Source organism: Rhinolophus sinicus, linkage group LG10 (assembly GCF_036562045.2).
Source record: "Rhinolophus sinicus isolate RSC01 linkage group LG10, ASM3656204v1, whole genome shotgun sequence".
Taxonomy (NCBI): domain Eukaryota; kingdom Metazoa; phylum Chordata; class Mammalia; order Chiroptera; family Rhinolophidae; genus Rhinolophus; species Rhinolophus sinicus.
In genome coordinates this window covers 66,734,310-66,747,269 of record NC_133759.1, presented here as the reverse complement: position 1 = coordinate 66,747,269, position 12,960 = coordinate 66,734,310, and the positions used below count along the sequence as shown (strand labels likewise).

The 12,960-nt window shown below is 40.0% G+C and overlaps 1 pseudogene; it reads left to right on the top strand.

Moving 5' to 3' along the window:
* The first annotated feature begins 10,004 nt into the window (after positions 1 to 10,004).
* On the top strand, positions 10,005 to 10,923 carry LOC141567347 (butyrophilin-like protein 8; annotated as a pseudogene).
* Positions 10,924 to 12,960: the final 2,037 nt, after the last annotated feature.

Sequence of the window (12,960 nt, the reverse complement as noted above, 5' to 3'; positions counted from 1 at the left end):
AAATCAGGTGTAGCCATAATGATATCAGATGAAACAGACTTCCAGGTGAAAAAGATAACAAGAGACAAAGATGGACATTTCATAATGGTGAAGGGGACTGTACAACAAGAAGACATAACAGTCATCAATATTTATGCCCCCAATCAGGGAGCACCGAAATACACCAAGCAACTACTAACAGAACTAAAGGGAGAAATTGACCAAAACACAATTATACTAGGGGACTTAAATACATCATTGACAGCTATGGATATATCATCCAAACAGAAAATAAATAATGAAATAGCAGTCCTAAATGACACATTAGATGAAATGGACATAATTGACATTTATAGAGCACTTCATCCTAAAACATCAGACTATACATTGTTTTCTAGTGTACATGGAACATTCTCAAGGATAGACCATATATTGGGACATAAAATCAGCCTCAGCAAATTTAAGAAGATTGAAATCAGTCCAAGCATATTATCTGATCACAAGGCTTTGAAATTGGATATCAATTGCAAAAAGAAAGTAGGAAAAAACACAAACACATGGAGATTAAACAACATACTTTAAAAGAATGACCGGGTCAAAGAAGAAATTAGAGGAGAGATCAAAAGATACATAGAAACAAATCACAATGAAAATACATCCTACCAAAATTTTTGGGATGCAGCGAAAGCAGTTTTAAGAGGGAAATGTATATCATTACAGGCCTATCTCAAGAAACAAGAAAATGCCAAATAGATAACCTCATGTTACACATTAAAGAACTAGAAAAAGAAGAACAAGTGTACCCAAGGTCAGCAGAACAAAGGAAATAACAAAAATCAGAGCAGAACTAAATGAAATAGAGAACAAAAAGACAATAGAAAAAATTAATGTGACAAAGAGCTGGTTCTTTGAAAAGATTAACGAAATTGACAAACCCTTGGCTAGACTCACTAAGATAAAAAGAGAGAAGACGCTAATTAACAAAATCAGAAACGTAAAAGGGGAAGTTATCACGGACACCACAGAAATACAAAGGATCATCCAAGAATACTATGAAGGACTATATGCCACCAAATTCAATAACCTAGAAGAAACAGACAAGTTCTTAGAAACATATAGCCTTCCAAGGCTGAACCATGAAGAACTAGAAAATCTAAACAGACCGATCACCAGTAACGAAATTGAATCAGCCATTCAAAACCTTCCCAAAAGCAAAAGTCCGGGACCAGATGGCTTCACTAGTGAATTCTAACAAACCTTCAAAGAGGATCTAATACCAATTCTGCTCAAACTCTTCCAAAAAATTGAAGAAGAGACAGTACTCCTTAACTCATTTTATGAGGCCAATATTAAAAGTTATTCATTAGTTTCAGGTGCACAAGACATAAACAAAACTAAGACAATCATATGATTACATCCTCACACTGTGTGAACCCCATCCAACATCACCATATGATTTACCTTAACATAATAAAGGCCATCTATGACAAGCCCTCTGTTAATCTCATAATTAATGGTGAAAAACTGAAGCCCTTTGCTCTATATTCAGGAACACGACAGGGCTGTCCCCTATTACCTCTGCTTTTCAACATAGTGTTGGAAGTCCTTGCCAGATCAATAAGAGAGAAATAAAAGGCATCCAAATTGGGAATGAAGAAGTTAAATTATCACTCTTTGCAGATGACATGATGCTATATATAGAAAACCCTAAAGACTCCACCAAAAAGCTATTAGAAACAACCAACGAATACAGTAAAGTTGCTGGCTACAAAATCAACGTACAAAAGTCCATTGCTTTCCTATATACTAACAATGAAATCTCACAAAAAGAAATACAAAAAACAATTGCTTTTGCAATTGCAGCAAAAAGAATAAAATACCTAGGAATAAACTTAACCAAGGATGTGAAAGACCTATATGCTGAAAACTATAAGACATTTTTGAAAGAAATTGAAGAAGACACCAAGAAATGGAAAGACATTCCGTGCTCATGGATTGGAAGAATCAACATAGTTAAAATGGCCATATTACCCAAAGCAATATACAGATTCAATGCAATCCCCATCAAAATCCCAATGGCATTTTTAAAAGAAATAGAACAAAAAATCATCAGATTTGTTTGGAACCACAAAAGACCCCAAATAGCCAAAGCAATCTTAAGAAAAAAGAACAATAATGGAGGTATCACACTTCCTGACTTTGGCTTGTACTACAGGGCTACAATAATCAAAACAGCATGGTATTGGCAGAAAAACAGACACATAGACCAATGGAATAGAATTGAGAACCCAGAAATAAAACCACATGAATATGGACAGATAATTTTTGACAAAGAAGCTAAAAACATACAATGGAGGAAAGACAGCCTCTTCAATAAATGGTGCTGGCAGAATTGGATAACCACGTGCAAAAGAATGAAACTGGACTGCTATTTGTCACCATGTACCAAAATTAATTCAAAATGGATCAGACTTAAGCATAAGACCTGACACAATAAACTGCATAGAAGAAAACATAGGTACTAAACTTATGGACCGTGGGTTCAAAGAGCATTTTATGAATTTGACTCCAAAGGCAATGGAAGTAAAAGCTAAAATAAACGAATGGGACTATGTGAAACTTAAAAGCTTCTCACAGCAAAAGAAACCATTGACAAAATAAAGAGGCAACCAACTGAATGGGAGAAGATTTTTGGAAACAGTGCCTCTGATAAGGGGCTAATGTCCAAAATATGCAAGGAACTCATGCAACTTAACAACAAAAAAACAAACAACCCAATTGAGAAATGGGCAGAGGACCTGAAGAGACATTTCTCCAAAGAGGACATACAAATGGCAAATAGACACATGAAAAAATGCTCAACATCACTAATCATCAGAGAAATGCAAATCAAAACCACAATGAGATATCACCTCACCCCTGTCAGAATGGCTATCATCAACAAGACAAATAGTAACAAGTGTTGGACAGGCTGTGGAGAAAAAGGAACCCTCATACACTGTTGGTGGGAATGCAGACTGGGCAGCCGTTATGGAAGGCAGTGTGGAGGTTCCTCAAAAAATTACGAATAGAATTACCATATGACCCAGCAATCCCTCTCCTGGGTATCTACCCAAGAAATCTGAAAACATTTATACATAAAGACATGTGTGCTCCAATGCTCACTGCCGCTTTGCTTACGGAGGCCAAGACATGGAAACAACCGAAATGTCCTTCGATAGATGAATGGATAAAGAAGTCGTGGTATATATACACAATGGAATACTATTCGGCGGTAAGAAAAGATGATACAGGAACATTTGTGACAACATGGATGGATCTTGAGAGTGTAATGCTGAGTGAAATCAATCAGACAGAAAAAGCAGAGAACCATGTGATTTCACTGATATGTGGTATATAAACCAAAAACAACAAAAGAACAAGACAAACAAATGAGAAACAGAAACTCACAGACACAGACAATAGTTTAGTGGTTACCGGAGGTTAAAGGGGATGGGGGGTGGGAGATGAGCATAAGGGGGATCAAATATATGGTGGTGGAAGGAGAACTGACTGGGTGGTGAACACACAATGGGATTTATAGATGATGTAATACAGAATTGTACACCTGAAATCTATGTAATTTTACTAACAATTGTCACCCCAGTAAATTAAAAATAAATAAATAAATAAATAAATAAATAAATAAATAAATAAATAAGAAACTAACAGAGCACATAATTATGTCACTCCAAAAAGGACTCTCCAAGGCACGTTATTTTAAAATCATCAAAAATTAATGACAAAGAAAGAATTCTCACGGAAGCCATGGAAAAGAAGATGGTAACCTTAAAGGAAATTCCATGAGTTTATCATTGGATTGTTCAGCAGAAACCCTAAAAGCTAGGAGACAGTAGAATTAGATATTCAAAATCTTGAAAGAGAGAAATAACCAACAAAGAATAATATATCCAAGAAAGTTATCCTTTAGATATGAAGGAGAAATAAAGGCTTTTCCAGACAAACAAAAGCCGAGGGAATTTACCACCACAAGACCTTCATTAGAAGAAATGCTGAAAGGAGCTCTTTTCTCTGAAACAAAGAGAAAAAAGTATAGAAAATTTTGAGTAACACGACAAACAGACAAACAGAAGCAGGAAATTGCAACTTTATTTCAGAATAGGGTGTTAAACACTTAATTATAACATAAAGGTTAAAGGGGAAAAGGCATTTCAAAAAATGTAACTTCTGCAATTTGGAAATAAACACCCAACACAAAAAGGGATAATGTGTGACAACAGAAACAAAAGGGAAGGAGGAAAAGGACTGAACTTCTACAGGTGAATGAAGATGAGATGCAACCAGAAGAAAAAGGACGATTTATTTATGAAACACTTATTTTTACATAAACCTAATTGTAATCACAAAGCAAATCTAGAGTTAAGGTACGTAACATAAATAGAGGAAATGGAGAAGAGAATCATAGAAAGTCACCAAACTAAAATAGGAGACAGGGAAACAGAAACAATGGAGATACAGAGCAACCAGAAAACAACACATAAAATGGCGGTAGTAAGACCTCATATATCAATAATCACCCTAAATGTAAATGGATTGAACTCACCAATCAAAAGGCACAGAGTAGGGGCATGGATTAAGGAAACAAAACCCAACTATATGTTGCCTTCAGGAGACCCATCCCAGTTACAAAGAGAAAAAATTGTCTCAAAGTGAAGGGGACGTGGACCATAAGCAGTTCAGCTGTTCTGTGTTGGTCCTCCAGGTCTGAGACCATAGTCAGTTCATCTACCTTTTTCCACCTTTCAGAGTTCTCCTGTGGTTGCCTCTTGTGTTATTTCCAGGGTTTATAATTCTACATAGGGGGAGGAGCAGGGAGAGATTAGTCTATACCATCTTATTGGAACCCCCTTCCTTAGTGCTTATACCATATTTCCTTCTTTCATTCACTCAACAAACATTTATTTGCAATAAGAAATCCTCAAACAGAGGTTACCCCTGTGTAGGGTACTCTCCATAGTCTCTCAATTCACAAGTCTGGAGGTCAGGCGAAACCCTCCCTCATCCTCTTGTTAGTCCTGTGAAATTTATCTCCCTGCACCTGTCTCTCCCCTTCTCACAGTGTTCTATTCCAGACCTTCTCATCTCTCACCGTACTGACTTCAGTGACCATCTGTCTGGCTGCTTTAATTCTGAGTGTTCCCACTGACCCCCCTCCATACTGCTGCCTGGGAGGTTCTCTAAGATGCATGTCTGCTCACAACTCTTATCTGGAAGCCAGCCAACAGCTCTGCAGTGCCTACAGGACAATGGTCCACACTCTTTAGGTCAGTGCACCCATCCATATCCTGCCACTGTCCCTCCCCCAGACCTCACACCTATCCCCTGTTGCACATCACAGTATTGACATGGCAAATGCTCAGAGGTCCTTGGGCATAATATGACCTGTCCACTCCTCATGACATGGTGTCTACTGGGCCGTCTGCCTGTCATGCTTCTCCCTTTTTCTCTTTGTTCACTTTAAAACCTTTTATTCATCTGGCACAACAGAGCGCAAATGTCACCTCCAGGAAACCATGACTTCCGTTGACAATCACTGTCTCCACATGCTAACTTGACCACGCTTCCTCTCTGCACACTTCACAATGATGTGCATTTGTTAATAGTTGTCTCCTTTCTTAGTCAGCAAGCTCTTCATTAGAATGGACTATATCTTATTTCTTCATCATATTTAGTGTTTAGGAATATCCATGTACATAGTAACTGTTAAATTCATGTTGAGTGAACGAAGACCATGGAAAGGCTTACAACTGTTATAAGTCTATGTGTGTATAAGAGAGAAATGGCCACGGGGGTGGGGTTTTATGTACCTGATGAACCTGGTGAGAAATTCTGTGGCCTTGGAAAACGATCTTTGCTTTCATCCATTTCCTGTTTACTCCCCAGCATTGGGCTCAGCTCCTCTGGTTTCTATCATGGGATATGTTGATGGAGGCATCCAGCTACTCTGCAAGTCCTCAGGCTGGTTTCCCCAGCCAACAGTGAAGTGGAAAGGCCCCCAAGGACATGATTTGCCCTCAGACTCAAACGTGAATGCAGACAGAAAGGGTCTGTTTGATGTGGAGACTTCCCTTATAGTCCAAGAAAATGCTGGGAGCGTATCATGTTCTATCCAGTACCCTGACCAGAGCCGAGAGGTGGAATCCAGGGTATGGATAAGAGGTGAGTGGGGAGGAGTAGGAGTGGAGGAGGGGTGCATGTTGCTCAGAGCCTCTATTTCAGGATTGTTGTGTAGTATTGTTCGGTTTTAATGATTAATTTTCAAAGCCAAAGATCGGTGAGATATAAAGATAATATCATAAAATTTGATTACGTGGAAACAATCATTTACAATTGCAGTGGATTAGAACCAATTATTTCCTTCATCACATGATCATCTTCATGATGCAACCCTCCAAAATCAACACACATAAAATTTAAGAAAGCTAACTTGAGGGACAGAGGAAAAAAACTGTTTGCTCATTAAAAAAATAAATGCACCTAAATAGATACTAAAACATTGCTCTGTGAAACAGAATATAATAAAAAGTGGATAATTCAGGAAGGATTTAAAAATAATAAGGGTAATTAATGTAACCTCAAATATGTCAGTAATCACAATCAATACAAAATGAGTTAATTTGCCAGTTAAAAGACAAAGAATGTCAGACAGGAATTTCAAAAAATCTCAATGGTTGCAATTCTTAGAGAAAATTGTAATACAATGAGCTATTCACTGAAACATTTTAAAAATAGAAAAAGCATAACAGACAAATGTTAACCAAAGGAATATCATTGTAGATATGTTAGAGTCAAGAAAAAAAGTCTTAAGGAAAAAAAGCATTATTATGATAGTTATTTCAGAAACATAAAGTTTATTCACTGGAAAACTATGAAACATGTAAATATATATGCACCTTATAGTATACCTCAACATATACAAAGCAAAAATCAACAGAAGTATAAGAATAAATGGAAATACTGTGAGTTCTAGAACTGATTAAATAAGTAGATGTAATTAGTAAGGTTGTAGAATATTTGATATACAAATTAACAGTCCTGATCTAATAGACATTCTTAGAAGAAGACTTCACCCACAAAAATCATTATTTTGAAGCACACATGGAATATTTACGAACTTTCACCAGGTACATGCACATAAATTTGTAATCAACTTGTCTAGTTCTAAGAAAATGCTATTGAGATTTTCAATAGAATTATATTGAATATGTAGACCAATTCTGGAATAAATGGTATCTTTAAAATATTGCCTCTTGTTACCTGCAAGAAGTTACATTGCTGTGCTTACTTTAGTTGTGCTTAGTGTCTTTTAATAAATTTTATATATCTAATAAAATGTTTGCAAACTCTTATGAAGATGTATAAAATAGAAGCGACATTGCATGCAATAGCATGTGAAGGAAAGTTCATTCAAATAAATGATGCCTGCATAGTTGTTATCTGTTTAGAAGAAAATAAAATTGAACTTCTACCTCATTTTATATTCAACAATAAAATCCAGATGGAGCAAGAATTATGAAGAAGAACAATGTTTTAAACATGTACAAGAAATTATAGAAAATATCTTTTCAATCTTGGGGTCTGAGATGATCCCTTAAATGAGAGTCAAACTGCTTTTACTGTTCAGTGGTATCTAAGGGATCTATGGAACTGTTTTTCAGAGGCGATTTTCCAGGCCATATCCTGGCGCCTGCGATTTATTTTACTGGGAATACTCCTTCCTGTCCTGTGTGTTGGTGTCATTGGTCTGATAATTTTCTTCTACAGATTGAAAGGTAAGTGGGAAAGAGAAGCAGGGGCCCATGGCTTACTCATGCATCTAGCAGGGCAGGGATCAGGGATGCTCCCACACACCTCCCGGGTCTGTTATTTCAGCCCCAGGCTCCAGGGCCCCATCACCTGGGCCACAGCATCTACAGTCCTCACCCCACTCCAGGCTGGCCAGAAATGGCTCCCTTAGGAAATGCCAGCCCCACCAGGCCCATCTTCCTCACAGAGTGCCCAGAATTAGGGAAAGAATGATTTTCACCACCTGTAGGGCTGACATAAATTTATAACATCACCAAGATTCCAGTAAAACAGTTTAAATTACTTGAAAAGAATAAAATTGAAGACAACATGATAAAATTATATTCTGTTTCAATAAGAACTAGTTTTTTTCCTCCTTGGAGATGATACTGCTCCTTGAGAATATGTGCCATGATCCCATTTTCACTCCAGCTTCTCTTGTATATATTATCATCCCTTCTCTCTGATGACCTCCATCTCCACCTTCACAGGATCCCAGAAGTCAGCCCCTACCTTCAGCATGAATGTTCCTGATCTGTTCTTTTACCCCAGAGAGAGAGGCTTAGGATAGGGGTGTGGGGATGGGGGCACAAAAGGAGAGTTCTAGAAGAACCCCCATCATTCACCCACAGCTCATCCCCCTGAGCAATGAGCCAAGGCCGTGTTTGTACCTTACACATTCTTGTGTCAATCACTGGATATTGTTTCTGTTTCAGGGAAAATCTGGACAGAATTGGGTAAGTGTCTTATCATGTTCTGAGCCTTCCCCACAGTTGTCCTGGATCCCTCCTGTTCCCCAGTTTGAACCACCTGGGGGCTGTCTTGGCTCCAGACTGGACGGGAAGGATGGTCAGGCCAGTGAGGGCAGGTGTTTCAACCCCCATCCATTGACTAATGAACTGATCCTCAGACAGGTAGGGGGGTACAATGGGCATTGGGATCCTGAAATCCCCTATAAATTGTCTGCACAATTTGCATATTGGTACATTCTGTGGGGAGAGGAACCATAGATTTCATGAGTTATCTGAGGTTGTGGACCCAGAATGGGGAAGAAACTGGGGGGCATCTCCTGCAGCCTCCTGTCTGGCTTGATACTTTGAGACCAGCCTTCCAGGTTTGTATAGGCGCAGAATATTCTGCCTTTTGTGTCATGGAAACACCAGGAACTGAGTAAGAGTGTTGTAGAGCTTTCCTCTCCCCTGGGCCCCTGTTCTGTGATTTCAGCCTCTTCTGTGTTTTTGGTTTTCAGACAGGAAAAAGAAGCATGGAGAAGCAGGTAAGAGAAGTTATTCACTCCACCCCCATTATCTCTCCTTACAAGTCCCTAGTTTATGAATCTTGAGACCCAGAGGCCATGGGTTTCTGCAGAGACAGTCTTATGATGGGGACCCTGAAACTGTCTGCAGAGGCTGGTTGAGGTGTATTTGTAGGGAACCCCATGGCCTTCAGCAGATCTCTGGTGGACCCATGAGACCCACAAAGGTTAACCGCCCTGGTGTCCTATCTCCCTGCCTCCTGCTCTCCCTGTGAGCACTGACCCTCCTTCTCTGTCTGCTTGTTTTCAGAATTGAAAGAGGCGCAGAAACAAGCAGGTACCAATGCCTGAGGGGTGATAGTGGGACAGAGCCTTGTGCGGGCATCGGAGAGGGAGCCGACCAGAGACAGACAAGGGGAACAGTAACACTGAGACACACTGGACTGCAGATTATAAATCTGTGAGGCCCAGATCCATCCCGAGGGACAACTGCCCCAGACTTATTCCTTGACTCAGGACTAGGAGGGGAGAGGGCAGGGGGCTGGGTCAGCCAGGGTAGGGGTCAGCAGCTAAGCTCCAGGGAACTGAGGTCACTGGTGACTGGCCAAGGGGATGGACTGAGGGGAAAGGAGGTGAAGTTTGTCAGTTTTGAGGACAGCATGAAGCTGGTTAGAGGGGATGATATAGGTCTCATAAAGTCTAATACTGAGCTCATGGTTAAGCACCATCAGGCACTTGTGAGGCCCTAGGGCCCCATTGAAGATGAGGGAGGGGCAGGGGTCTGTGTCTGATGGAGCCTCTGGCTCTGGGACCTCACCTGATCCCACCCTGAGCCAGTCTTCAGAAGGAGGGGGTGACCTCTGCATCCAGCCCAGGTCCCTCCTCAGTGACTCATGCTCTCTCTCCCTATGACACCCTAGAGGAGATGCCTCTGGACCCAGAGATGGCTCACCCCCAGTTTCACATTTCTGATCTGAAAACTGTGCACTATAAGAACACTTGCCAGGAGGTGACCTACTCGGACAAGAAGGGATGCACAAGGATGTGTGTGATGACTACTCAGCAAGTCCAGGCAGGAAACCATTACTGGGAGGTGGATGTGGGACACAATGTAATGTGGTGTGTGGGAGTGTGCCGGGACAATGTGGACAGGAAGGAGGCATATCAGATTTTGTGTCTGTACAATGGGTACTGGGTGATTGGACTGAATAGCGAACATTGCTATCTCACTTTTAACCCTTACAGAATCATCCTTTCTCTAGGAAAACCCCCTACATGAGTGGGGGTCTTCTTAGACTACAAGAGTGGAACCATCTCCTTCTTCAACGTAAGTGATCAATCCCACATTGACACCCTGACACATCAGTTTTCAGAGTTATCGAGGCCCTACATCCAGCATGATGTGAACGATGAGGAAAATGTGACTCCCATAGTGACCTGCCCAGTGTCCCCGGGATCAGAGAAAGAAGCGCCTTGTGACACAGACAACCTGGAGCCTTCCCCACAGGTGACCACACCCTTCCTGCCCAGAGGGAATCACACCTCACAGTCTCCCTCAGGACACTGAGCTTCCTCTCAGGCCCCAGAGCCCTGCAGCAGACAGCAGCATGACTTCCAGATGAGGCGGCTGGCCCATCCATGTGGGGTCAGGGTCAGCTGCCCTGAGGCACGGAGGGAAGAAGGCTGATGATGCATTTGGTTTGGACCAACTCTGCAGCCAAAGGACCTTTGACAATAAGAAGCTCTCTGGCTCATCACCTGTAAAACAAGGACAGGAATTCCCATCCTAGGGGCTAGTGAAGACCAGAGACAGTGAATGTGAGTCATGCTGCCTCTTGTAGGTGTCCTGGCATCAGTGGACGATGTGTTCTTTATATTAAACTTTATTGACATGATCTCTGCTTATTTATTCCATATTAATTCATTTTCCTCTGTTCCAAATCACCTGTGGAATAGCTATTCACCTTTCTGTGCCAAGCCCAAAGAATTGATGAGGAAGGAGGATGTCCCAGCTCATTCTATAAAGCCAGCATGACTGGCTGATACCAAAACCAGACAAACATATTAGAATAATATAAAAGAAACTATCAATTCTTATCCTTCAAGAACATAGTTGCAAAAATTTAAATAAAATTTTAGCAAATTGAATTCCACAACATATTGCAAGTGTAATACATTACTGCCAAATGTGTCTATCCCAGTAATGAAGGAATGTTTTAATATTCAAACATTAACCAGTGTAATTCACCACATTAACAAACTACAAAGGAAAATCATGTGATTATCTCAATAGATGCAGCAAAAGAACATTTGACATATTCAGCATCCATTACTAATAAATCTTTCAGCAAAGAATATATAGAGATGGCTAGTAAGTCCACGTAGATGAGGGAGGGCTTACTACATCTTTGGACAGTAAGAAAATGCAAATTAAAACCACAATGAAACACTATTATGACCTATAACAATACAATTAAAAAGACTGATCATATCAAGTGTTGACGAGGCTGTGGAGGGACTGAAAGTCTCACACACAGCTGGTGGGGAGATAAAGTGGCACAATCACTTCGGAAAACAATTTGGCAGTTTCTTTAAAATGTAAACAGTCCCTTACCATGTGATTCTACCAGTTCACTCTATTTTGTTTAAGAGCAAATGAAATACGTTCCTCTACAAATCTGCACATGAATGTTCACAGCAGCTTCATTTGTAGCAACCAAAAGTTTTAAGTGATCCAGATGCTATCAATAGATGAAGGGATAAACAAATCTTGGTATATCCATGCAATGAAATGCTACTCAGGAATAAAAAAGTATGAACTATTAACACACACACACACACAAGGATGAATCCAAAATAATTATTCCAAGAGAAAGGAGCCAGAGAAACAAACAAACAAACAAACAAACAAACAAACAAACCCTCAGAAAGAGTGCATACTATGTGACATCACTTACATAAAAGACTAGAAAGTGCAATCGGAACCCCCCTGACAGAAAGCACATCAGTGGTTGCTAGGAGGGGACATAGGATAGAAGGGATTACAAACGGGAACAAGGATGCTCTTAGGGTGCAGAAATGCTCGCTGTCTTCTTCGTGGTGATGGTTTCATGGGTAAACACACAAAACATAACAATTAAACACTTCACTGATGTGCAGTTTATGTCAATTATGCCTCAATAAGCCTGTTTTCAAAAATAAACATGTCAACATCAACAGCAAAAGAGAAACATAATTCATCATAGGGATAGTATGTCCTGAACCACATCCTTTAAGTACCATCTTTACTCTTCAAAAAAATACTTTATTTTTAAATTGACTGTAAAGTACACAAAAAAACTAAGTGTAAAGTACAGTTTCCGCATATCCCTCTCAACCCGCAGCACACACAAACATGCCCAGCCTCCTCTAGCATCAACACCCCCACCAGACAGGTACGTTTGTTACAACTGATGAACCTGCATTGACACGTCATTATCACCCCAAGGCCATAATTTACATTACAGTTCACTCTTGGTGTTGTACATGCTATGGGTTTGGACAAATGAATAATGACATGTGTCCATCATTTTAGTGCTGTAGAGAGTACACACTTTCATTGCCCTAAAAATATCTTGGGCTCTGTTAATTCATCCCTCTCACATTCCCTCTCCCTCCCAAACCCTGACAATCACAAAACTTTTTAATGTTTCCAGTTTTACCTTTCCCATATATTCATATAATTGGAATCATACAGCATGCAGCCTTCTAGAACTGGCTTCACTTGCTTACCAATATTCACTTAAGGTTCCTCTATATCCTTTTGTGACTTGATAGCTTATTTCCCTTAATACTGAATAATATCCTTTGTATGGATGTACCTCAGTTTGTTTCTCTATTCA